The sequence below is a fragment of the Phyllobates terribilis genome, unplaced genomic scaffold, assembly GCF_046119375.1.
Source record: "Phyllobates terribilis strain yellow unplaced genomic scaffold, ASM4611937v1 Scaffold_9__5_contigs__length_417890890, whole genome shotgun sequence".
NCBI classification, from domain to species: Eukaryota; Metazoa; Chordata; class Amphibia; order Anura; family Dendrobatidae; genus Phyllobates; species Phyllobates terribilis.
The window spans coordinates 301,052,669-301,076,654 of NW_027362769.1; the positions used below are offsets into that span (position 1 = coordinate 301,052,669).

The 23,986-nt window shown below is 38.9% G+C and overlaps 24 non-coding genes across 24 annotated transcripts; 15 read left to right on the plus strand and 9 right to left on the minus strand.

Annotated features, from left to right (window-relative positions):
• The first annotated feature begins 479 nt into the window (after positions 1-479).
• TRNAT-AGU (transfer RNA threonine (anticodon AGU)) lies at positions 480-553 on the plus strand. Its single transcript has one exon. It is a non-coding gene; the product is annotated as a tRNA-Thr (tRNA).
• Positions 554-1,789: 1,236 nt separating this feature from the next.
• On the plus strand, positions 1,790-1,863 carry TRNAT-AGU (transfer RNA threonine (anticodon AGU)). The gene has a single exon. It is a non-coding gene; the product is annotated as a tRNA-Thr (tRNA).
• Positions 1,864-3,099: 1,236 nt separating this feature from the next.
• TRNAT-AGU (transfer RNA threonine (anticodon AGU)) lies at positions 3,100-3,173 on the plus strand. Its single transcript has one exon. It is a non-coding gene; the product is annotated as a tRNA-Thr (tRNA).
• A 1,237-nt stretch (positions 3,174-4,410) lies between these two features.
• TRNAT-AGU (transfer RNA threonine (anticodon AGU)) lies at positions 4,411-4,484 on the plus strand. The gene has a single exon. It is a non-coding gene; the product is annotated as a tRNA-Thr (tRNA).
• A 569-nt stretch (positions 4,485-5,053) lies between these two features.
• TRNAS-GCU (transfer RNA serine (anticodon GCU)) lies at positions 5,054-5,135 on the minus strand. Its single transcript has one exon. It is a non-coding gene; the product is annotated as a tRNA-Ser (tRNA).
• Positions 5,136-5,718: 583 nt separating this feature from the next.
• TRNAT-AGU (transfer RNA threonine (anticodon AGU)) lies at positions 5,719-5,792 on the plus strand. The gene has a single exon. It is a non-coding gene; the product is annotated as a tRNA-Thr (tRNA).
• A 1,236-nt stretch (positions 5,793-7,028) lies between these two features.
• On the plus strand, positions 7,029-7,102 carry TRNAT-AGU (transfer RNA threonine (anticodon AGU)). Its single transcript has one exon. It is a non-coding gene; the product is annotated as a tRNA-Thr (tRNA).
• Positions 7,103-8,338: 1,236 nt separating this feature from the next.
• Positions 8,339-8,412, plus strand: TRNAT-AGU (transfer RNA threonine (anticodon AGU)). The gene has a single exon. It is a non-coding gene; the product is annotated as a tRNA-Thr (tRNA).
• Positions 8,413-8,983: 571 nt separating this feature from the next.
• On the minus strand, positions 8,984-9,065 carry TRNAS-GCU (transfer RNA serine (anticodon GCU)). The gene has a single exon. It is a non-coding gene; the product is annotated as a tRNA-Ser (tRNA).
• Positions 9,066-9,648: 583 nt separating this feature from the next.
• On the plus strand, positions 9,649-9,722 carry TRNAT-AGU (transfer RNA threonine (anticodon AGU)). Its single transcript has one exon. It is a non-coding gene; the product is annotated as a tRNA-Thr (tRNA).
• A 1,237-nt stretch (positions 9,723-10,959) lies between these two features.
• TRNAT-AGU (transfer RNA threonine (anticodon AGU)) lies at positions 10,960-11,033 on the plus strand. Its single transcript has one exon. It is a non-coding gene; the product is annotated as a tRNA-Thr (tRNA).
• Positions 11,034-11,602: 569 nt separating this feature from the next.
• TRNAS-GCU (transfer RNA serine (anticodon GCU)) lies at positions 11,603-11,684 on the minus strand. Its single transcript has one exon. It is a non-coding gene; the product is annotated as a tRNA-Ser (tRNA).
• A 583-nt stretch (positions 11,685-12,267) lies between these two features.
• On the plus strand, positions 12,268-12,341 carry TRNAT-AGU (transfer RNA threonine (anticodon AGU)). Its single transcript has one exon. It is a non-coding gene; the product is annotated as a tRNA-Thr (tRNA).
• Positions 12,342-13,577: 1,236 nt separating this feature from the next.
• On the plus strand, positions 13,578-13,651 carry TRNAT-AGU (transfer RNA threonine (anticodon AGU)). Its single transcript has one exon. It is a non-coding gene; the product is annotated as a tRNA-Thr (tRNA).
• A 571-nt stretch (positions 13,652-14,222) lies between these two features.
• TRNAS-GCU (transfer RNA serine (anticodon GCU)) lies at positions 14,223-14,304 on the minus strand. The gene has a single exon. It is a non-coding gene; the product is annotated as a tRNA-Ser (tRNA).
• Positions 14,305-15,532: 1,228 nt separating this feature from the next.
• TRNAS-GCU (transfer RNA serine (anticodon GCU)) lies at positions 15,533-15,614 on the minus strand. The gene has a single exon. It is a non-coding gene; the product is annotated as a tRNA-Ser (tRNA).
• A 583-nt stretch (positions 15,615-16,197) lies between these two features.
• TRNAT-AGU (transfer RNA threonine (anticodon AGU)) lies at positions 16,198-16,271 on the plus strand. The gene has a single exon. It is a non-coding gene; the product is annotated as a tRNA-Thr (tRNA).
• A 571-nt stretch (positions 16,272-16,842) lies between these two features.
• Positions 16,843-16,924, minus strand: TRNAS-GCU (transfer RNA serine (anticodon GCU)). The gene has a single exon. It is a non-coding gene; the product is annotated as a tRNA-Ser (tRNA).
• Positions 16,925-17,507: 583 nt separating this feature from the next.
• TRNAT-AGU (transfer RNA threonine (anticodon AGU)) lies at positions 17,508-17,581 on the plus strand. The gene has a single exon. It is a non-coding gene; the product is annotated as a tRNA-Thr (tRNA).
• Positions 17,582-18,152: 571 nt separating this feature from the next.
• TRNAS-GCU (transfer RNA serine (anticodon GCU)) lies at positions 18,153-18,234 on the minus strand. The gene has a single exon. It is a non-coding gene; the product is annotated as a tRNA-Ser (tRNA).
• Positions 18,235-18,817: 583 nt separating this feature from the next.
• Positions 18,818-18,891, plus strand: TRNAT-AGU (transfer RNA threonine (anticodon AGU)). The gene has a single exon. It is a non-coding gene; the product is annotated as a tRNA-Thr (tRNA).
• A 571-nt stretch (positions 18,892-19,462) lies between these two features.
• Positions 19,463-19,544, minus strand: TRNAS-GCU (transfer RNA serine (anticodon GCU)). Its single transcript has one exon. It is a non-coding gene; the product is annotated as a tRNA-Ser (tRNA).
• Positions 19,545-20,772: 1,228 nt separating this feature from the next.
• TRNAS-GCU (transfer RNA serine (anticodon GCU)) lies at positions 20,773-20,854 on the minus strand. Its single transcript has one exon. It is a non-coding gene; the product is annotated as a tRNA-Ser (tRNA).
• Positions 20,855-21,437: 583 nt separating this feature from the next.
• Positions 21,438-21,511, plus strand: TRNAT-AGU (transfer RNA threonine (anticodon AGU)). Its single transcript has one exon. It is a non-coding gene; the product is annotated as a tRNA-Thr (tRNA).
• The last annotated feature ends 2,475 nt before the right edge of the window (positions 21,512-23,986 follow it).

Here is a 23,986-nt window from a genome sequence, read left to right on the forward strand (position 1 = left end):
TCTCATCTCCTAGAGTATCTATTGTCTAAAGTTAGATTAGGACAAACCTTATCAGAAATGAACCAGTGCAAAGGGTTTTAATAGCAACTTATCAATCATTCCTAATTGTTTCTACTTTTGGCACTGCAGTGGCATTCTTTCAATCTGTCTATTCTGTCTCATGACTGGGAAGCAAAACAAGTCCCAATTTCCAGCTGTGATAAAAGATGGATCATTTAATTATGGAACTTCAAATCCCAAGCCCTTGTTCTCGATACAGCTTCTGTCGCATTCTGCAAATTTGTCATGGTCCTTTTTGAGAATGCTCTTCAAAAAATACTCGGTTTCTTAATTGCCATGACTGAGAGCGACATCTTATTCAATGCTTCTGCTGTGCGTGGAATGGAACTGAAGCTCAATGTTGTTTTGCTCAATTAACCACTTGAAATTATCGATTAGTGACTAAATCTTCCATGGCTTTCCCGTTCTCACCAGCTTGTGGTGCTGTGGCTTAGTTGGTTAAAGCGCCTGCCTAGTAAACAGGAGATCCTGAGTTCAAATCTCAGCAGTGCCTTCTTTTCATCTTCTCAGTATGAAGCTTTCTATCCTCATAGTGGGACAACATCAAATTGGCCTTTGCTAAGTCTCTGTGATAGTGCAATAGTGGGAGTAAGAATCTGCTATAAGTGCTAAAGAGGAAGAAAGATGGAATCAAGCATGAAAAAAGTAAAACCAGTGGATTTTATTTTACTATTTTGAAATGCCTCCTCCTTACGTATCTGACTCTCTAAGCAAAGTTTGATAGCAGCCTTCTTGAATGGTAGAAGATTTAAACTTTCATGTTTGAAGAATTCATTGCTTGGGCAGAAAATAAAACCTTGAGCTGGAAACTTAAAAGAATCAGAAAAGAAATAGGACAGATTGAATTCAAAGCCATGCATGCATAGCTCAATCTCTTAACTGCATTGTTAATGTATCATCTTAACTACACAGCCAACTTGCCTGCATGAACATGTAGAAACCAGACGATAGGACTATAGCAGCTTTCTTGAAAGAGAAAAGAATCAACTTTCATGCTTGAAGTATACACCATTTTGACTAAATATGAAAACCAATCTTGTCAAAGGGAAAGAAGCAGATAATACCGACGAGAATGGGATTCAAACCCATGCATGCAGAGCACAATGGATTAGCAGTCCATCGCCTTAACCACTCAGCCCCCTCGTCTACATGACCAAGTTAAAATTAGGAGGTAAGATCTCATGAGGATTTTAAGCTGTCAGGGTGTTTTTGCTGAAGATTGTATAAAGGCTTTTGGCAGAGTGGCCTCATCTCATCTCCTAGAGTATCTATTGTCTAAAGTTAGATTAGGACAAACCTTATCAGAAATGAACCAGTGCAAAGGGTTTTAATAGCAACTTATCAATCATTCCTAATTGTTTCTACTTTTGGCACTGCAGTGGCATTCTTTCAATCTGTCTATTCTGTCTCATGACTGGGAAGCAAAACAAGTCCCAATTTCCAGCTGTGATAAAAGATGGATCATTTAATTATGGAACTTCAAATCCCAAGCCCTTGTTCTCGAAACAGCTTCTGTCGCATTCTGCAAATTTGTCATGGTCCTTTTCGAGAATGCTCTTCAAAAAATACTCGGTTTCTTAATTGCCATGACTGAGAGCGACATCTTATTCAATGCTTCTGCTGTGCGTGGAATGGAACTGAAGCTCAATGTTGTTTTGCTCAATTAACCACTTGAAATTATCGATTAGTGACTAAATCTTCCCTGGCTTTCCCGTTCTCACCAGCTTGTGGTGCTGTGGCTTAGTTGGTTAAAGCGCCTGTCTAGTAAACAGGAGATCCTGAGTTCAAATTTCAGCAGTGCCTTATTTTCATCTTCTCAGTATGAAGCTTTCTATCCTCATAGTGGGACAACATCAAATTGGCCTTTGCTAAGTCTCTGTGATAGTGCAATAGTGGGAGTAAGAATCTGCTATAAGTGCTAAAGAGGAAGAAAGATGGAATCAAGCATGAAAAAAGTAAAACCAGTGGGTTTTATTTTACTATTTTGAAATGCCTCCTCCTTACGTATCTGACTCTCTAAGCAAAGTTTGATAGCAGCCTTCTTGAATGGTAGAAGATTTAAACTTTCATGTTTGAAGAATTCATTGCTTGGGCAGAAAATAAAACCTTGAGCTGGAAACTTAAAAGAAACAGAAAAGAAATAGGACAGATTGAATTCAAAGCCATGCATGCATAGCTCAATCTCTTAACTGCATTGTTAATGTATCATCTTAACTATGCAACCAACTTGCCTGTATGAACATGTAGAAACCAGACGATAGTACTATAGCAGCTTTCTTGAAAGAGAAAAGAATCAACTTTCATGCTTGAAGTATACACCATTTTGCCTAAAAATGAAAGCCAATCTTGTCAAAGTGAAGGAAGCAGATTATACCGATGAGGATGGGATTCAAACCCATGCATGCAGAACACAATGGATTAGCAGTCCATCGCCTTAACCACTCGGCCCCCTCGTCTACATGACCAAGTTAAAATTAGGAGGTAAGATCTCATGAGGATTTTAAGCTGTCAGGGTGTTTTTGCTGAAGATTGTATAAAGGCTTTTGGCAGTGTGGCCTCATCTCATCTCCTAGAGTATCTATTGTCTAAAGTTAGATTAGGACAAACCTTATCAGAAATGAACCAGTGCAAAGGGTTTTAATAGCAACTTATCAATCATTCCTAATTGTTTCTACTTTTGGCACTGCAGTGGCATTCTTTCAATCTGTCTATTCTGTCTCATGACTGGGAAGCAAAACAAGTCCCAATTTCCAGCTGTGATAAAAGATGGATCATTTAATTATGGAACTTCAAATCCCAAGCCCTTGTTCTCGATACAGCTTCTGTCGCATTCTGCAAATTTGTCATGGTCCTTTTCGAGAATGCTCTTCAAAAAATACTCGGTTTCTTAATTGCCATGACTGAGAGCGACATCTTATTCAATGCTTCTGCTGTGCGTGGAATGGAACTAAAGCTCAATGTTGTTTTGCTCAATTAACCACTTGAAATTATCGATTAGTGACTAAATCTTCCCTGGCTTTCCCGTCCTCACCAGCTTGTGGTGCTGTGGCTTAGTTGGTTAAAGCGCCTGTCTAGTAAACAGGAGATCCTGAGTTCAAATCTCAGCAGTGCCTTCTTTTCATTTTTCTCAGTATGAAGCTTTCTATCCTCATAGTGGGACAACATCAAATTGGCCTTTGCTAAGTCTCTGTGATAGTGCAATAGTGGGAGTAAGAATCTGCTATAAGTGCTAAAGAGGAAGAAAGATGGAATCAAGCATGAAAAAAGTAAAACCAGTGGATTTTATTTTACTATTTTGAAATGCCTCCTCCTTACGTATCTGACTCTCTAAGCAAAGTTTGATAGCAGCCTTCTTGAATGGTAGAAGATTTAAACTTTCATGTTTGAAGAATTCATTGCTTGGGCAGAAAATAAAACCTTGAGCTGGAAACTTAAAAGAATCAGAAAAGAAATAGGACAGATTGAATTCAAAGCCATGCATGCATAGCTCAATCTCTTAACTGCATTGTTAATGTATCATCTTAACTATGCAGCCAACTTGCCTGCATGAACATGTAGAAACCAGACGATAGTACTATAGCAGCTTTCTTGAAAGAGAAAAGAATCAACTTTCATGCTTGAAGTATACAACATTTTGCCTAAAAATGAAAGCCAATCTTGTCAAAGTGAAAGAAGCAGATTATACCGATGAGGATGGGATTCAAACCCATGCATGCAGAGCACAATGGATTAGCAGTCCATCGCCTTAACCACTCGGCCCCCTCGTCTACATGACCAAGTTAAAATTAGGAGGTAAGATCTCATGAGGATTTTAAGCTGTCAGGGTGTTTTTGCTGAAAATTGTATAAAGACTTTTGGCAGTGTGGCCTCATCTCATCTCCTAGAGTATCTATTGTCTAAAGTTAGATTAGGACAAACCTTATCAGAAATGAACCAGTGCAAAGGGTTTTAATAGCAACTTATCAATCATTCCTAATTGTTTCTACTTTTGGCACTGCAGTGGCATTCTTTCAATCTGTCTATTCTGTCTCATGACTGGGAAGCAAAACAAGTCCCAATTTCCAGCTGTGATAAAAGATGGATCATTTAATTATGGAACTTCAAATCCCAAGCCCTTGTTCTCGATACAGCTTCTGTCGCATTCTGCAAATTTGTCATGGTCCTTTTTGAGAATGCTCTTCAAAAAATACTCGGTTTCTTAATTGCCATGACTGAGAGCGACATCTTATTCAATGCTTCTGCTGTGCGTGGAATGGAACTGAAGCTCAATGTTGTTTTGCTCAATTAACCACTTGAAATTATCGATTAGTGACTAAATCTTCCATGGCTTTCCCGTTCTCACCAGCTTGTGGTGCTGTGGCTTAGTTGGTTAAAGCGCCTGCCTAGTAAACAGGAGATCCTGAGTTCAAATCTCAGCAGTGCCTTCTTTTCATCTTCTCAGTATGAAGCTTTCTATCCTCATAGTGGGACAACATCAAATTGGCCTTTGCTAAGTCTCTGTGATAGTGCAATAGTGGGAGTAAAAATCTGCTATAAGTGCTAAAGAGGAAGAAAGATGGAATCAAGCATGAAAAAAGTAAAACCAGTGGATTTTATTTTACTATTTTGAAATGCCTCCTCCTTACGTATCTGACTCTCTAAGCAAAGTTTGATAGCAGCCTTCTTGAATGGTAGAAGATTTAAACTTTCATGTTTGAAGAATTCATTGCTTGGGCAGAAAATAAAACCTTGAGCTGGAAACTTAAAAAAATCAGAAAAGAAAGAGGACAGATTGAATTCAAAGCCATGCATGCATAGCTCAATCTCTTAACTGCATTGTTAATGTATCATCTTAACTACGCAGCCAACTTGCCTGCATGAACATGTAGAAACCAGACGATAGTACTATAGCAGCTTTCTTGAAAGAGAAAAGAATCAACTTTCATGCTTGAAGTATACACCTTTTGCGTAAAATGAAAGCCAATCTTGTCAAATTGAAAGAAGCAGATTATACCGACGAGGATGGGATTCGAACCCATGCATGCAGAGCACAATGGATTAGCAGTCCATCACCTTAACCACTCGGCCACCTCGTCTACATGACCAAGTTAAAATTAGGAGGTAAGATCTCATGAGGATTTTAAGCTGTCAGGGTGTTTTTGCTGAAGATTGTATAAAGACTTTTGGCAGTGTGGCCTCATCTCATCTCCTAGAGTATCTATTGTCTAAAGTTAGATTAGGACAAACCTTATCAGAAATGAACCAGTGCAAAGGGTTTTAATAGCAACTTATCAATCATTCCTAATTGTTTCTACTTTTGGCACTGCAGTGGCATTCTTTCAATCTGTCTATTCTGTCTCATGACTGGGAAGCAAAACAAGTCCCAATTTCCAGCTGTGATAAAAGATGGATCATTTAATTATGGAACTTCAAATCCCAAGCCCTTGTTCTCGATACAGCTTCTGTCGCATTCTGCAAATTTGTCATGGTCCTTTTCGAGAATGCTCTTCAAAAAATACTCGGTTTCTTAATTGCCATGACTGAGAGCGACATCTTATTCAATGCTTCTGCTGTGCGTGGAATGGAACTGAAGCTCAATGTTGTTTTGCTCAATTAACCACTTGAAATTATCGATTAGTGACTAAATCTTCCCTGGCTTTACTGTCCTCACCAGCTTGTGGTGCTGTGGCTTAGTTGGTTAAAGCGCCTGTCTAGTAAACAGGAGATCCTGAGTTCAAATTTCAGCAGTGCCTTATTTTCATCTTCTCAGTATGAAGCTTTCTATCCTCATAGTGGGACAACATCAAATTGGCCTTTGCTAAGTCTCTGTGATAGTGCAATAGTGGGAGTAAGAATCTGCTATAAGTGCTAAAGAGGAAGAAAGATGGAATCAAGCATGAAAAAAGTAAAACCAGTGGATTTTATTTTACTATTTTGAAATGCCTCCTCCTTACGTATCTGACTCTCTAAGCAAAGTTTGATAGCAGCCTTCTTGAATGGTAGAAGATTTAAACTTTCATGTTTGAAGAATTCATTGCTTGGGCAGAAAATAAAACCTTGAGCTGGAAACTTAAAAGAATCAGAAAAGAAATAGGACAGATTGAATTCAAAGCCATGCATGCATAGCTCAATCTCTTAACTGCATTGTTAATGTATCATCTTAACTACACAGCCAACTTGCCTGCATGAACATGTAGAAACCAGACGATAGGACTATAGCAGCTTTCTTGAAAGAGAAAAGAATCAACTTTCATGCTTGAAGTATACACCATTTTGACTAAATATGAAAACCAATCTTGTCAAAGGGAAAGAAGCAGATAATACCGACGAGAATGGGATTCAAACCCATGCATGCAGAGCACAATGGATTAGCAGTCCATCGCCTTAACCACTCAGCCCCCTCGTCTACATGACCAAGTTAAAATTAGGAGGTAAGATCTCATGAGGATTTTAAGCTGTCAGGGTGTTTTTGCTGAAGATTGTATAAAGGCTTTTGGCAGAGTGGCCTCATCTCATCTCCTAGAGTATCTATTGTCTAAAGTTAGATTAGGACAAACCTTATCAGAAATGAACCAGTGCAAAGGGTTTTAATAGCAACTTATCAATCATTCCTAATTGTTTCTACTTTTGGCACTGCAGTGGCATTCTTTCAATCTGTCTATTCTGTCTCATGACTGGGAAGCAAAACAAGTCCCAATTTCCAGCTGTGATAAAAGATGGATCATTTAATTATGGAACTTCAAATCCCAAGCCCTTGTTCTCGAAACAGCTTCTGTCGCATTCTGCAAATTTGTCATGGTCCTTTTCGAGAATGCTCTTCAAAAAATACTCGGTTTCTTAATTGCCATGACTGAGAGCGACATCTTATTCAATGCTTCTGCTGTGCGTGGAATGGAACTGAAGCTCAATGTTGTTTTGCTCAATTAACCACTTGAAATTATCGATTAGTGACTAAATCTTCCCTGGCTTTCCCGTTCTCACCAGCTTGTGGTGCTGTGGCTTAGTTGGTTAAAGCGCCTGTCTAGTAAACAGGAGATCCTGAGTTCAAATTTCAGCAGTGCCTTATTTTCATCTTCTCAGTATGAAGCTTTCTATCCTCATAGTGGGACAACATCAAATTGGCCTTTGCTAAGTCTCTGTGATAGTGCAATAGTGGGAGTAAGAATCTGCTATAAGTGCTAAAGAGGAAGAAAGATGGAATCAAGCATGAAAAAAGTAAAACCAGTGGGTTTTATTTTACTATTTTGAAATGCCTCCTCCTTACGTATCTGACTCTCTAAGCAAAGTTTGATAGCAGCCTTCTTGAATGGTAGAAGATTTAAACTTTCATGTTTGAAGAATTCATTGCTTGGGCAGAAAATAAAACCTTGAGCTGGAAACTTAAAAGAAACAGAAAAGAAATAGGACAGATTGAATTCAAAGCCATGCATGCATAGCTCAATCTCTTAACTGCATTGTTAATGTATCATCTTAACTATGCAACCAACTTGCCTGTATGAACATGTAGAAACCAGACGATAGTACTATAGCAGCTTTCTTGAAAGAGAAAAGAATCAACTTTCATGCTTGAAGTATACACCATTTTGCCTAAAAATGAAAGCCAATCTTGTCAAAGTGAAGGAAGCAGATTATACCGATGAGGATGGGATTCAAACCCATGCATGCAGAACACAATGGATTAGCAGTCCATCGCCTTAACCACTCGGCCCCCTCGTCTACATGACCAAGTTAAAATTAGGAGGTAAGATCTCATGAGGATTTTAAGCTGTCAGGGTGTTTTTGCTGAAGATTGTATAAAGGCTTTTGGCAGTGTGGCCTCATCTCATCTCCTAGAGTATCTATTGTCTAAAGTTAGATTAGGACAAACCTTATCAGAAATGAACCAGTGCAAAGGGTTTTAATAGCAACTTATCAATCATTCCTAATTGTTTCTACTTTTGGCACTGCAGTGGCATTCTTTCAATCTGTCTATTCTGTCTCATGACTGGGAAGCAAAACAAGTCCCAATTTCCAGCTGTGATAAAAGATGGATCATTTAATTATGGAACTTCAAATCCCAAGCCCTTGTTCTCGATACAGCTTCTGTCGCATTCTGCAAATTTGTCATGGTCCTTTTCGAGAATGCTCTTCAAAAAATACTCGGTTTCTTAATTGCCATGACTGAGAGCGACATCTTATTCAATGCTTCTGCTGTGCGTGGAATGGAACTAAAGCTCAATGTTGTTTTGCTCAATTAACCACTTGAAATTATCGATTAGTGACTAAATCTTCCCTGGCTTTCCCGTCCTCACCAGCTTGTGGTGCTGTGGCTTAGTTGGTTAAAGCGCCTGTCTAGTAAACAGGAGATCCTGAGTTCAAATCTCAGCAGTGCCTTCTTTTCATTTTTCTCAGTATGAAGCTTTCTATCCTCATAGTGGGACAACATCAAATTGGCCTTTGCTAAGTCTCTGTGATAGTGCAATAGTGGGAGTAAGAATCTGCTATAAGTGCTAAAGAGGAAGAAAGATGGAATCAAGCATGAAAAAAGTAAAACCAGTGGATTTTATTTTACTATTTTGAAATGCCTCCTCCTTACGTATCTGACTCTCTAAGCAAAGTTTGATAGCAGCCTTCTTGAATGGTAGAAGATTTAAACTTTCATGTTTGAAGAATTCATTGCTTGGGCAGAAAATAAAACCTTGAGCTGGAAACTTAAAAGAATCAGAAAAGAAATAGGACAGATTGAATTCAAAGCCATGCATGCATAGCTCAATCTCTTAACTGCATTGTTAATGTATCATCTTAACTACGCAGCCAACTTGCCTGCATGAACATGTAGAAACCAGACGATAGTACTATAGCAGCTTTCTTGAAAGAGAAAAGAATCAACTTTCATGCTTGAAGTATACACCATTTTGCCTAAAATGAAAGCCAATCTTGTCAAATGGAAAGAAGCAGATTATACCGATGAGGATGGGATTCGAAGCCATGCATGCAGAGCACAATGGATTAGCAGTCCATCGCCTTAACCACTCGGCCACCTCGTCTACATGACCAAGTCTAAATTAGGAGGTAAGATCTCATGAGGATTTTAAGCTGTCAGGGTGTTTTTGCTGAAGATTGTATAAAGGCTTTTGGCAGTGTGGCCTCATCTCATCTCCTAGAGTATCTATTGTCTAAAGTTAGATTAGGACAAACCTTATCAGAAATGAACCAGTGCAAAGGGTTTTAATAGCAACTTATCAATCATTCCTAATTGTTTCTACTTTTAGCACTGCAGCGGCATTCTTTCAATCTGTCTATTCTGTCTCATGACTGGGAAGCAAAACAAGTCCCAATTTCCAGCTGTGATAAAAGATGGATCATTTAATTATGGAACTTCAAATCCCAAGCCCTTGTTCTCGATACAGCTTCTGTCACATTCTGCAAATTTGTCATGGTCCTTTTCGAGAATGCTCTTCAAAAAATACTCGGTTTCTTAATTGCCATGACTGAGAGCGACATCTTATTCAATGCTTCTGCTGTGCGTGGAATGGAACTGAAGCTCAATGTTGTTTTGCTCAATTAACCACTTGAAATTATCGATTAGTGACTAAATGTTCCCTGGCTTTCCCGTCCTCACCAGCTTGTGGTGCTGTGGCTTAGTTGGTTAAAGCGCCTGTCTAGTAAACAGGAGATCCTGAGTTCAAATCTCAGCAGTGCCTTCTTTTCATTTTTCTCAGTATGAAGCTTTCTATCCTCATAGTGGGACAACATCAAATTGGCCTTTGCTAAGTCTCTGTGATAGTGCAATAGTGGGAGTAAGAATCTGCTATAAGTGCTAAAGAGGAAGAAAGATGGAATCAAGCATGAAAAAAGTAAAACCAGTGGATTTTATTTTACTATTTTGAAATGCCTCCTCCTTACGTATCTGACTCTCTAAGCAAAATTTGATAGCAGCCTTCTTGAATGGTAGAAGATTTAAACTTTCATGTTTGAAGAATTCATTGCTTGGGCAGAAAATAAAACCTTGAGCTGGAAACTTAAAAGAATCAGAAAAGAAATAGGACAGATTGAATTCAAAGCCATGCATGCATAGCTCAATCTCTTAACTGCATTGTTAATGTATCATCTTAACTATGCAGCCAACTTGCCTGCATGAACATGTAGAAACCAGACGATAGTACTATAGCAGCTTTCTTGAGAGAGAAAAGAATCAACTTTCATGCTTGAAGTATACAACATTTTGCCTAAAAATGAAAGCCAATCTTGTCAAAGTGAAAGAAGCAGATTATACCGATGAGGATGGGATTCAAACCCATGCATGCAGAGCACAATGGATTAGCAGTCCATCGCCTTAACCACTCGGCCCCCTCGTCTACATGACCAAGTTAAAATTAGGAGGTAAGATCTCATGAGGATTTTAAGCTGTCAGGGTGTTTTTGCTGAAAATTGTATAAAGACTTTTGGCAGTGTGGCCTCATCTCATCTCCTAGAGTATCTATTGTCTAAAGTTAGATTAGGACAAACCTTATCAGAAATGAACCAGTGCAAAGGGTTTTAATAGCAACTTATCAATCATTCCTAATTGTTTCTACTTTTGGCACTGCAGTGGCATTCTTTCAATCTGTCTATTCTGTCTCATGACTGGGAAGCAAAACAAGTCCCAATTTCCAGCTGTGATAAAAGATGGATCATTTAATTATGGAACTTCAAATCCCAAGCCCTTGTTCTCGATACAGCTTCTGTCGCATTCTGCAAATTTGTCATGGTCCTTTTTGAGAATGCTCTTCAAAAAATACTCGGTTTCTTAATTGCCATGACTGAGAGCGACATCTTATTCAATGCTTCTGCTGTGCGTGGAATGGAACTGAAGCTCAATGTTGTTTTGCTCAATTAACCACTTGAAATTATCGATTAGTGACTAAATCTTCCATGGCTTTCCCGTTCTCACCAGCTTGTGGTGCTGTGGCTTAGTTGGTTAAAGCGCCTGCCTAGTAAACAGGAGATCCTGAGTTCAAATCTCAGCAGTGCCTTCTTTTCATCTTCTCAGTATGAAGCTTTCTATCCTCATAGTGGGACAACATCAAATTGGCCTTTGCTAAGTCTCTGTGATAGTGCAATAGTGGGAGTAAGAATCTGCTATAAGTGCTAAAGAGGAAGAAAGATGGAATCAAGCATGAAAAAAGTAAAACCAGTGGATTTTATTTTACTATTTTGAAATGCCTCCTCCTTACGTATCTGACTCTCTAAGCAAAGTTTGATAGCAGCCTTCTTGAATGGTAGAAGATTTAAACTTTCATGTTTGAAGAATTCATTGCTTGGGCAGAAAATAAAACCTTGAGCTGGAAACTTAAAAAAATCAGAAAAGAAAGAGGACAGATTGAATTCAAAGCCATGCATGCATAGCTCAATCTCTTAACTGCATTGTTAATGTATCATCTTAACTACGCAGCCAACTTGCCTGCATGAACATGTAGAAACCAGACGATAGTACTATAGCAGCTTTCTTGAAAGAGAAAAGAATCAACTTTCATGCTTGAAGTATACACCTTTTGCGTAAAATGAAAGCCAATCTTGTCAAATTGAAAGAAGCAGATTATACCGACGAGGATGGGATTCGAACCCATGCATGCAGAGCACAATGGATTAGCAGTCCATCACCTTAACCACTCGGCCACCTCGTCTACATGACCAAGTTAAAATTAGGAGGTAAGATCTCATGAGGATTTTAAGCTGTCAGGGTGTTTTTGCTGAAGATTGTATAAAGACTTTTGGCAGTGTGGCCTCATCTCATCTCCTAGAGTATCTATTGTCTAAAGTTAGATTAGGACAAACCTTATCAGAAATGAACCAGTGCAAAGGGTTTTAATAGCAACTTATCAATCATTCCTAATTGTTTCTACTTTTGGCACTGCAGTGGCATTCTTTCAATCTGTCTATTCTGTCTCATGACTGGGAAGCAAAACAAGTCCCAATTTCCAGCTGTGATAAAAGATGGATCATTTAATTATGGAACTTCAAATCCCAAGCCCTTGTTCTCGATACAGCTTCTGTCACATTCTGCAAATTTGTCATGGTCCTTTTCGAGAATGCTCTTCAAAAAATACTCGGTTTCTTAATTGCCATGACTGAGAGCGACATCTTATTCAATGCTTCTGCTGTGCGTGGAATGGAACTGAAGCTCAATGTTGTTTTGCTCAATTAACCACTTGAAATTATCGATTAGTGACTAAATCTTCCCTGGCTTTACTGTCCTCACCAGCTTGTGGTGCTGTGGCTTAGTTGGTTAAAGCGCCTGTCTAGTAAACAGGAGATCCTGAGTTCAAATTTCAGCAGTGCCTTATTTTCATCTTCTCAGTATGAAGCTTTCTATCCTCATAGTGGGACAACATCAAATTGGCCTTTGCTAAGTCTCTGTGATAGTGCAATAGTGGGAGTAAGAATCTGCTATAAGTGCTAAAGAGGAAGAAAGATGGAATCAAGCATGAAAAAAGTAAAACCAGTGGATTTTATTTTACTATTTTGAAATGCCTCCTCCTTACGTATCTGACTCTCTAAGCAAAGTTTGATAGCAGCCTTCTTGAATGGTAGAAGATTTAAACTTTCATGTTTGAAGAATTCATTGCTTGGGCAGAAAATAAAACCTTGAGCTGGAAACTTAAAAGAATCAGAAAAGAAATAGGACAGATTGAATTCAAAGCCATGCATGCATAGCTCAATCTCTTAACTGCATTGTTAATGTATCATCTTAACTACACAGCCAACTTGCCTGCATGAACATGTAGAAACCAGACGATAGGACTATAGCAGCTTTCTTGAAAGAGAAAAGAATCAACTTTCATGCTTGAAGTATACACCATTTTGACTAAATATGAAAACCAATCTTGTCAAAGGGAAAGAAGCAGATAATACCGACGAGAATGGGATTCAAACCCATGCATGCAGAGCACAATGGATTAGCAGTCCATCGCCTTAACCACTCAGCCCCCTCGTCTACATGACCAAGTTAAAATTAGGAGGTAAGATCTCATGAGGATTTTAAGCTGTCAGGGTGTTTTTGCTGAAGATTGTATAAAGGCTTTTGGCAGAGTGGCCTCATCTCATCTCCTAGAGTATCTATTGTCTAAAGTTAGATTAGGACAAACCTTATCAGAAATGAACCAGTGCAAAGGGTTTTAATAGCAACTTATCAATCATTCCTAATTGTTTCTACTTTTGGCACTGCAGTGGCATTCTTTCAATCTGTCTATTCTGTCTCATGACTGGGAAGCAAAACAAGTCCCAATTTCCAGCTGTGATAAAAGATGGATCATTTAATTATGGAACTTCAAATCCCAAGCCCTTGTTCTCGAAACAGCTTCTGTCGCATTCTGCAAATTTGTCATGGTCCTTTTCGAGAATGCTCTTCAAAAAATACTCGGTTTCTTAATTGCCATGACTGAGAGCGACATCTTATTCAATGCTTCTGCTGTGCGTGGAATGGAACTGAAGCTCAATGTTGTTTTGCGCAATTAACCACTTGAAATTATCGATTAGTGACTAAATCTTCCCTGGCTTTCCCATCCTCACCAGCTTGTGGTGCTGTGTCTTAGTTGGTTAAAGCGCCTGTCTAGTAAACAGGAGATCCTGAGTTCAAATCTCAGCAGTGCCTTCTTTTCATCTTCTCACTATGAAGCTTTCTATCCTGATAGTGGGATAACATCAAATTGGCCTTTGCTAAGTCTCTGTGATAGTGCAATAGTGGGAGTAAGAATCTGCTATAAGTGCTAAAGAGGAAGAAAGATGGAATCAAGCATGAAAAAAGTAAAACCAGTGGATTTTATTTTACTATTTTGAAATGCCTCCTCCTTACGTATCTGACTCTCTAAGCAAAGTTTGATAGCAGCCTTCTTGAATGGTAGAAGTTTTAAACTTTCATGTTTGAAGAATTCATTGCTTGGGCAGAAAATAAAACCTTGAGCTGGAAACTTAAAAGAATCAGAAAAGAAATAGGACAGATTGAATTCAAAGCCATGCATGCATAGCTCAATCTCTTAACTGCATTGTTAATGTATCATCTTAACTACGCAGCCAACTTGCCTGCATGAACATGTAGAAACCAGACGATAGTACTATAGCAGCTTTCTTGAAAGAGAAAAGAATCAACTTTCATGCTTGAAGTATACACCATTTTGCCTAAAAATGAAAGCAAATCTTGTCAAAGGGAAAGACGCAGATTATACCGACGAGGATGGGATTCGAACCCATGCATGCAGAGCACAATGGATTAGCAGTCCATCGCCTTAACCACTCAGCCACCTCGTCTACATGACCAAGTTAAAATTAGGAGGTAAGATCTCATGAGGATTTTAAGCTGTCAGGGTGTTTTTGCTGAAGATTGTATAAAGGCTTTTGGCAGTGTGGCCTCATCTCATCTCCTAGAGTATCTATTGTCTAAAGTTAGATTAGGACAAACCTTATCAGAAATGAACCAGTGCAAAGGGTTTTAATAGCAACTTATCAATCATTCCTAATTGTTTCTACTTTTGGCACTGCAGTGGCATTCTTTCAATCTGTCTATTCTGTCTCATGACTGGGAAGCAAAACAAGTCCCAATTTCCAGCTGTGATAAAAGATGGATCATTTAATTATGGAACTTCAAATCCCAAGCCCTTGTTCTCGATACAGCTTCTGTCGCATTCTGCAAATTTGTCATGGCCCTTTTCGAGAATGCTCTTCAAAAAATACTCGGTTTCTTAATTGCCATGACTGAGAGCGACATCTTATTCAATGCTTCTGCTGTGCGTGGAATGGAACTGAAGCTCAATGTTGTTTTGCTCAATTAACCACTTGAAATTATCGATTAGTGACTAAATCTTCCCTGGCTTTCCCATCCTCACCAGCTTGTGGTGATGTGACTTAGTTGGTTAAAGCGCCTGTCTAGTAAACAGGAGATCCTGAGTTCAAATCTCAGCAGTGCCTTCTTTTCATCTTCTCAGTATGAAGCTTTCTATCCTCATAGTGGGACAACATCAAATTGGCCTTTGCTAAGTCTCTGTGATAGTGCAATAGTGGGAGTAAGAATCTGCTATAAGTGCTAAAGAGGAAGAAAGATGGAATCAAGCATGAAAAAAGTAAAACCAGTGGATTTTATTTTACTATTTTGAAATGCCTCCTCCTTACGTATCTGACTCTCTAAGCAAAGTTTGATAGCAGCCTTCTTGAATGGTAGAAGATTTAAACTTTCATGTTTGAAGAATTCATTGCTTGGGCAGAAAATAAAACCTTGAGCTGGAAACTTAAAAGAATCAGAAAAGAAATAGGACAGATTGAATTCAAAGCCATGCATGCATAGCTCAATCTCTTAACTGCATTGTTAATGTATCATCTTAACTACGCAGCCAACTTGCCTGCATGAACATGTAGAAACCAGACGATAGTACTATAGCAGCTTTCTTGAAAGAGAAAAGAATCAACTTTCATGCTTGAAGTATACACCATTTTGCCTAAAAATGAAAGCCAATCTTGTCAAAGGGAAAGACGCAGATTATACCGACGAGGATGGGATTCGAACCCATGCATGCAGAGCACAATGGATTAGCAGTCCATCGCCTTAACCACTCGGCCACCTCGTCTACATGACCAAGTTAAAATTAGGAGGTAAGATCTCATGAGGATTTTAAGCTGTCAGGGTGTTTTTGCTGAAGATTGTATAAAGGCTTTTGGCAGTGTGGCCTCATCTCATCTCCTAGAGTATCTATTGTCTAAAGTTAGATTAGGACAAACCTTATCAGAAATGAACCAGTGCAAAGGGTTTTAATAGCAACTTATCAATCATTCCTAATTGTTTCTACTTTTGGCACTGCAGTGGCATTCTTTCAATCTGTCTATTCTGTCTCATGACTGGGAAGCAAAACAAGTCCCAATTTCCAGCTGTGATAAAAGATGGATCATTTAATTATGGAACTTCAAATCCCAAGCCCTTGTTCTCGATACAGCTACTGTCGCATTCTGCAAATTTGTCATGGTCCTTTTCGAGAATGCTCTTCAAAAAATACTCGGTTTCTTAATTGCCATGACTGAGAGCGACATCTTATTCAATGCTTCTGCTGTGCGTGGAATGGAACTGAAGCTCAATGTTGTTTTGCTCAATTAACCACTTGAAATTATCGATTAGTGCCTAAATCTTCCCTGGCTTTCCTGTCCTCGCCAGCTTGTGGTGCTGTGGCTTAGTTGGTTAAAGCGCCTGTCTAGTAAACAGGAGATCCTGAGTTCAAATCTCAGCAGTGCCTTCTTTTCATCTTCTCAGTATGAAGCTTTCTATCCTCATATTGGGACAACATCAAATTGGCCTTTGCTAAGTCTCTGTGATAGTGCAATAGTGGGAGTAAGAATCTGCTATAAGCGCTAAAGAGGAAGAAAGATGGAATCAAGCATGAAAAAAGTAAAACCAGTGGATTTTATTTTACTATTTTGAAATGCCTCCTCCTTACGTATCTGACTCTCTAAGCAAAGTTTGATAGCAGCCTTCTTGAATGGTAGAAGATTTAAACTTTCATGTTTGAAGAATTCATTGCTTGGGCAGAAAATAAAACCTTGAGCTGGAAACTTAAAAGAATCAGAAAAGAAATAGAACAGATTGAATTCAAAGCCATGCATGCATAGCTCAATCTCTTAACTGCATTGTTAATGTATCATCTTAACTACGCAGCCAACTTGCCTGCATGAACATGTAGAAACCAGACGATAGTACTATAGCAGCTTTCTTGAAAGAGAAAAGAATCAACTTTCATGCTTGAAGTATACACCATTTTGCCTAAAAATGAAAGCCAATCTTGTCAAAGGGAAAGACGCAGATTATACCGACGAGGATGGGATTCGAACCCATGCATGCAGAGCACAATGGATTAGCAGTCCATCGCCTTAACCACTCGGCCACCTCGTCTACATGACCAAGTTAAAATTAGGAGGTAAGATCTCATGAGGATTTTAAGCTGTCAGGGTGTTTTTGCTGAAGATTGTATAAAGGCTTTTGGCAGTGTGGCCTCATCTCATCTCCTAGAGTATCTATTGTCTAAAGTTAGATTAGGACAAACCTTATCAGAAATGAACCAGTGCAAAGGGTTTTAATAGCAACTTATCAATCATTCCTAATTGTTTCTACTTTTGGCACTGCAGTGGCATTCTTTCAATCTGTCTATTCTGTCTCATGACTGGGAAGCAAAACAAGTCCCAATTTCCAGCTGTGATAAAAGATGGATCATTTAATTATGGAACTTCAAATCCCAAGCCCTTGTTCTCGATACAGCTACTGTCGCATTCTGCAAATTTGTCATGGTCCTTTTCGAGAATGCTCTTCAAAAAATACTCGGTTTCTTAATTGCCATGACTGAGAGCGACATCTTATTCAATGCTTCTGCTGTGCGTGGAATGGAACTGAAGCTCAATGTTGTTTTGCTCAATTAACCACTTGAAATTATCGATTAGTGCCTAAATCTTCCCTGGCTTTCCTGTCCTCGCCAGCTTGTGGTGCTGTGGCTTAGTTGGTTAAAGCGCCTGTCTAGTAAACAGGAGATCCTGAGTTCAAATCTCAGCAGTGCCTTCTTTTCATCTTCTCAGTATGAAGCTTTCTATCCTCATATTGGGACAACATCAAATTGGCCTTTGCTAAGTCTCTGTGATAGTGCAATAGTGGGAGTAAGAATCTGCTATAAGCGCTAAAGAGGAAGAAAGATGGAATCAAGCATGAAAAAAGTAAAACCAGTGGATTTTTTTTTACTATTTTGAAATGCCTCCTCCTTACGTATCTGACTCTCTAAGCAAAGTTTGATAGCAGCCTTCTTGAATGGTAGAAGATTTAAACTTTCATGTTTGAAGAATTCATTGCTTGGGCAGAAAATAAAACCTTGAGCTGGAAACTTAAAAGAATCAGAAAAGAAATAGGACAGATTGAATTCAAAGCCATGCATGCATAGCTCAATCTCTTAACTGCATTGTTAATGTATCATCTTAACTACGCAGCCAACTTGCCTGCATGAACATGTAGAAACCAGACGATAGTACTATAGCAGCTTTCTTGAAAGAGAAAAGAATCAACTTTCATGCTTGAAGTATACACCATTTTGCCTAAAAATGAAAGCCAATCTTGTCAAAGGGAAGGACGCAGATTATACCGACGAGGATGGGATTCGAACCCATGCATGCAGAGCACAATGGATTAGCAGTCCATCGCCTTAACCACTCGGCCACCTCGTCTACATGACCAAGTTAAAATTAGGAGGTAAGATCTCATGAGGATTTTAAGCTGTCAGGGTGTTTTTGCTGAAGATTGTATAAAGGCTTTTGGCAGTGTGGCCTCATCTCATCTCCTAGAGTATCTATTGTCTAAAGTTAGATTAGGACAAACCTTATCAGAAATGAACCAGTGCAAAGGGTTTTAATAGCAACTTATCAATCATTCCTAATTGTTTCTACTTTTGGCACTGCAGTGGCATTCTTTCAATCTGTCTTTTCTGTCTCATGACTGGGAAGCAAAACAAGTCCCAATTTCCAGCTGTGATAAAAGATGGATCATTTAATTATGGAACTTCAAATCCCAAGCCCTTGTTCTCGATACAGCTTCTGTCGCATTCTGCAAATTTGTCATGGCCCTTTTCGAGAATGCTCTTCAAAAAATACTCGGTTTCTTAATTGCCATGACTGAGAGCGACATCTTATTCAATGCTTCTGCCGTGCGTGGAATGGAACTGAAGCTCAATGTTGTTTTGCTCAATTAACCACTTGAAATTATCGATTAGTGACTAAATCTTCCCTGGCTTTCCCGTCCTCACCAGCTTGTGGTGCTGTGGCTTAGTTGGTTAAAGTGCCTGTCTAGTAAACAGGAGATCCTGAGTTCAAATCTCAGCAGTGCCTTCTTTTCATCTTCTCAGTATGAAGCTTTCTATCCTCATAGTGGGACAACATCAAATTGGCCTTTGCTAAGTCTCTGTGATAGTGCAATAGTGGGAGTAAGAATCTGCTATAAGTGCTAATGAGGAAGAAAGATGGAATCAAGCATGAAAAAAGTAAAACCAGTGGATTTTATTTTACTATTTTGAAATGCCTCCTCCTTACGTATCTGACTCTCTAAGCAAAGTTTGATAGCAGCCTTCTTGAATGGTAGAAGTTTTAAACTTTCATGTTTGAAGAATTCATTGCTTGGGCAGAAAATAAAACCTTGAGCTGGAAACTTAAAAGAATCAGAAAAGAAATAGGACAGATTGAATTCAAAGCCATGCATGCATAGCTCAATCTCTTAACTGCATTGTTAATGTATCATCTTAACTACGCAGCCAACTTGCCTGCATGAACATGTAGAAACCAGACGATAGTACTATAGCAGCTTTCTTGAAAGAGAAAAGAATCAACTTTCATGCTTGAAGTATACACCATTTTGCCTAAAAATAAAAACCAATCTTGTCAAAGGGAGAGATGCAGATTATACCGATGAGGATGGGACTCGAACCCATGCATGCAGAGCACAATGGATTAGCAGTCCATCGCCTTAACCACTCGGCCACCTCATCTACATGACCAAGTTAAAATTAGGAGGTAAGATCTCATGAGGATTTTAAGCTGTCAGGGTGTTTTTGCTGAAGATTGTATAAAGGCTTTTGGCAGTGTGGCCTCATCTCATCTCCTAGAGTATCTATTGTCTAAAGTTAGATTAGGACAAACCTTATCAGAAATGAACCAGTGCAAAGGGTTTTAATAGCAACTTATCAATCATTCCTAATTGTTTCTACTTTTGGCACTGCAGTGGCATTCTTTCAATCTGTCTATTCTGTCTCATGACTGGGAAGCAAAACAAGTCCCAATTTCCAGCTGTGATAAAAGATGGATCATTTAATTATGGAACTTCAAATCCCAAGCCCTTGTTCTCGATACAGCTTCTGTCGCATTCTGCAAATTTGTCATGGCCCTTTTCGAGAATGCTCTTCAAAAAATACTCGGTTTCTTAATTGCCATGACTGAGAGCGACATCGTATTCAATGCTTCTGCTGTGCATGGAATGGAACTGAAGCTCAATGTTGTTTTGCTCAATTAACCACTTGAAATTATCGATTAGTGACTAAATCTTCCCTGGCTTTCCCGTCCTCACCAGCTTGTGGTGCTGTGGTTTAGTTGGTTAAAGTGCTTGTCTAGTAAACAGGAGATCTTGAGTTCAAATCTCAGCAGTGCCTTCTTTTCATCTTCTCAGTATGAAGCTTTCTATCCTCATAGTGGGACAACATCAAATTGGCCTTTGCTAAGTCTCTGTGATAGTGCAATAGTGGGAGTAAGAATCTGCTATAAGTGCTAAAGAGGAAGAAAGATGGAATCAAGCATGAAAAAAGTAAAACCAGTGGATTTTAGTTTACTATTTTGAAATGCCTCCTCCTTACGTATCTGACTCTCTAAGCAAAGTTTGATAGCAGCCTTCTTGAATGGTAGAAGATTTAAACTTTCATGTTTGAAGAATTCATTGCTTGGGCAGAAAATAAAACCTTGAGCTGGAAACTTAAAAGAATCAGAAAAGAAATAGGACAGATTGAATTCAAAGCCATGCATGCATAGCTCAATCTCTTAACTGCATTGTTAATGTATCATCTTAACTACGCAGCCAACTTGCCTGCATGAACATGTAGAAACCAGACGATAGGACTATAGCAGCTTTCTTGAAAGAGAAAAGAATCAACTTTCATGCTTGAAGTATACACCATTTTGACAAAAAATAAAAGCCAATCTTGTCAAAAGGAGAGACGCAGATTATACCGATGAGGATGGGATTCGAACCCATGCATGCAGAGCACAATGGATTAGCAGTCCTTCGCCTTAACCACTCGGCCACCTCGTCTACATGACCAAGTTAAAATTAGGAGGTAAGATCTCATGAGGATTTTAAGCTGTCAGGGTGTTTTTGCTGAAGATTGTATAAAGGCTTTTGGCAGTGTGGCCTCATCTCATCTCCTAGAGTATCTATTGTCTAAAGTTAGATTAGGACAAACCTTATCAGAAATGAACCAGTGCAAAGGGTTTTAATAGCAACTTATCAATCATTCCTAATTGTTTCTACTTTTGGCACTGCAGTGGCATTCTTTCAATCTGTCTATTCTGTCTCATGACTGGGAAGCAAAACAAGTCCCAATTTCCAGCTGTGATAAAAGATGGATCATTTAATTATGGAACTTCAAATCCCAAGCCCTTGTTCTCGATACAGCTTCTGTCGCATTCTGCAAATTTGTCATGGCCCTTTTCGAGAATGCTCTTCAAAAAATACTCGGTTTCTTAATTGCCATGACTGAGAGCGACATCTTATTCAATGCTTCTGCTGTGCGTGGAATGGAACTGAAGCTCAATGTTGTTTTGCTCAATTAACCACTTGAAATTATCGATTAGTGACTAAATCTTCCCTGGCTTTCCCGTCCTCACCAGCTTGTGGTGCTGTGGCTTAGTTGGTTAAAGCGCCTGTCTAGTAAACAAGAGATCCTGAGTTCAAATCTCAGCATTGCCTTCTTTTCATCTTCTCAGTATGAAGCTTTCTATCCTCATAGTGGGACAACATCAAATTGACCTTTGCTAAGTCTCTGTGATAGTGCAATAGTGGGAGTAAGAATCTGCTATAAGTGCTAAAGAGGAAGAAAGATGCAATCAAGCATGAAAAAAGAAAAACCAGTGGATTTTATTTTACAATTTTGAAATGCCTCCTCCTTACGTATCTGACTCTCTAAGCAAAGTTTGATAGCAGCCTTCTTGAATGGTAGAAGATTTAAACTTTCATGTTTGAAGAATTCATTGCTTGGGCAGAAAAAAAAAACCTTGAGCTGGAAACTTAAAAGAATCATAAAAGAAATAGGACAGATTGAATTCAAAGCCATGCATGCATAGCTCAATCTCTTAACTGCATTGTTAATGTATCATCTTAACTACACAGCCAACTTGCCTGCATGAACATGTAGAAACCAGACGATAGGACTATAGCAGCTTTCTTGAAAGAGAAAAGAATCAACTTTCATGCTTGAAGTATACACCATTTTGACTAAAAATGAAAGCCAATCTTGTCAAAGGGAAAGAAGCAGATTATACCGACAAGGATGGGATTCGAACCCATGCATGAAAAGCACAATGGATTAGCAGTCAATTGCCTTAACCACTCGGCCACCTCGTCTACATGACCAAGTTTAAATTAGGAGGTAAGATCTCATGAGGATTTTAAGCTGTCAGGGTGTTTTTGCTGAAGATTGTATAAAGGCTTTTGGAAGTGTGGCCTCATCTCATCTCCTAGAGTATCTATTGTCTAAAGTTAGATTAGGACAATCCTTATCAGAAATGAACAAGTGCAAAGGGTTTTAATAGCAACTTATCAATCATTCCTAATTGTTTCTACTTTTGGCACTGCAGTGGCATTCTTTCAATCTGTCTATTCTGTCTCATGACTGGGAAGCAAAACAAGTCCCAATTTCCAGCTGTGATAAAAGATGGATCATTTAATTATGGAACTTCAAATCCCAAGCCCTTGTTCTCGATACAGCTTCTGTCGCATTCTGCAAATTTGTCATGGTCCTTTTCGAGAATGCTCTTCAAAAAATACTCGGTTTCTTAATTGCCATGACTGAGAGCGACATCTTATTCAATGCTTCTGCTGTGCGTGGAATGGAACTGAAGCTCAATGTTGTTTTGCTCAATTAACCACTTGAAATTATCGATTAGTGACTAAATCTTCCCTGGCTTTCCTGTCCTCACCAGCTTGTGGTGCTGTGCCTTAGTTGTTTAAAGTGCCTGTCTAGTAAACAGGAGATCCTGAGTTCAAATCTCAGCAGTGCCTTCTTTTCATCTTCTCAGTATGAAGCTTTCTATCCTCATAGTGGGACAACATCAAATTGGCCTTTGCTAAGTCTCTTTGATAGTGCAATAGTGGGAGTAAGAATCTGCTATAAGTGCTAAAGAGGAAGAAAGATGGAATCAAGCATGAAAAAAGTAAAACCAGTGGATTTTATTTTACTATTTTGAAATGCCTCCTCCTTACGTATCTGACTCTCTAAGCAAAGTTTGATAGCAGCCTTCTTGAATGGTAGAAGATTTAAACTTTCATGTTTGAAGAATTCATTGCTTGGGCAGAAAAAAAAAACCTTGAGCTGGAAACTTAAAAGAATCATAAAATAAATAGGACAGATTGAATTCAAAGCCATGCATGCATAGCTCAATCTCTTAACTGCATTGTTAATGTATCATCTTAACTACACAGCCAACTTGCCTGCATGAACATGTAGAAACCAGACGATAGGACTATAGCAGCTTTCTTGAAAGAGAAAAGAATCAACTTTCATGCTTGAAGTATACACCATTTTGACTAAAAATGAAAGCCAATCTTGTCAAAGGGAAAGAAGCAGATTATACCGACAAGGATGGGATTCGAACCCATGCATGAAAAGCACAATGGATTAGCAGTCAATTGCCTTAACCACTCGGCCACCTCGTCTACATGACCAAGTTTAAATTAGGAGGTAAGATCTCATGAGGATTTTAAGCTGTCAGGGTGTTTTTGCTGAAGATTGTATAAAGGCTTTTGGAAGTGTGGCCTCATCTCATCTCCTAGAGTATCTATTGTCTAAAGTTAGATTAGGACAATCCTTATCAGAAATGAACAAGTGCAAAGGGTTTTAATAGCAACTTATCAATCATTCCTAATTGTTTCTACTTTTGGCACTGCAGTGGCATTCTTTCAATCTGTCTATTCTGTCTCATGACTGGGAAGCAAAACAAGTCCCAATTTCCAGCTGTGATAAAAGATGGATCATTTAATTATGGAACTTCAAATCCCAAGCCCTTGTTCTCGATACAGCTTCTGTCGCATTCTGCAAATTTGTCATGGTCCTTTTCGAGAATGCTCTTCAAAAAATACTCGGTTTCTTAATTGCCATGACTGAGAGCGACATCTTATTCAATGCTTCTGCTGTGCGTGGAATGGAACTGAAGCTCAATGTTGTTT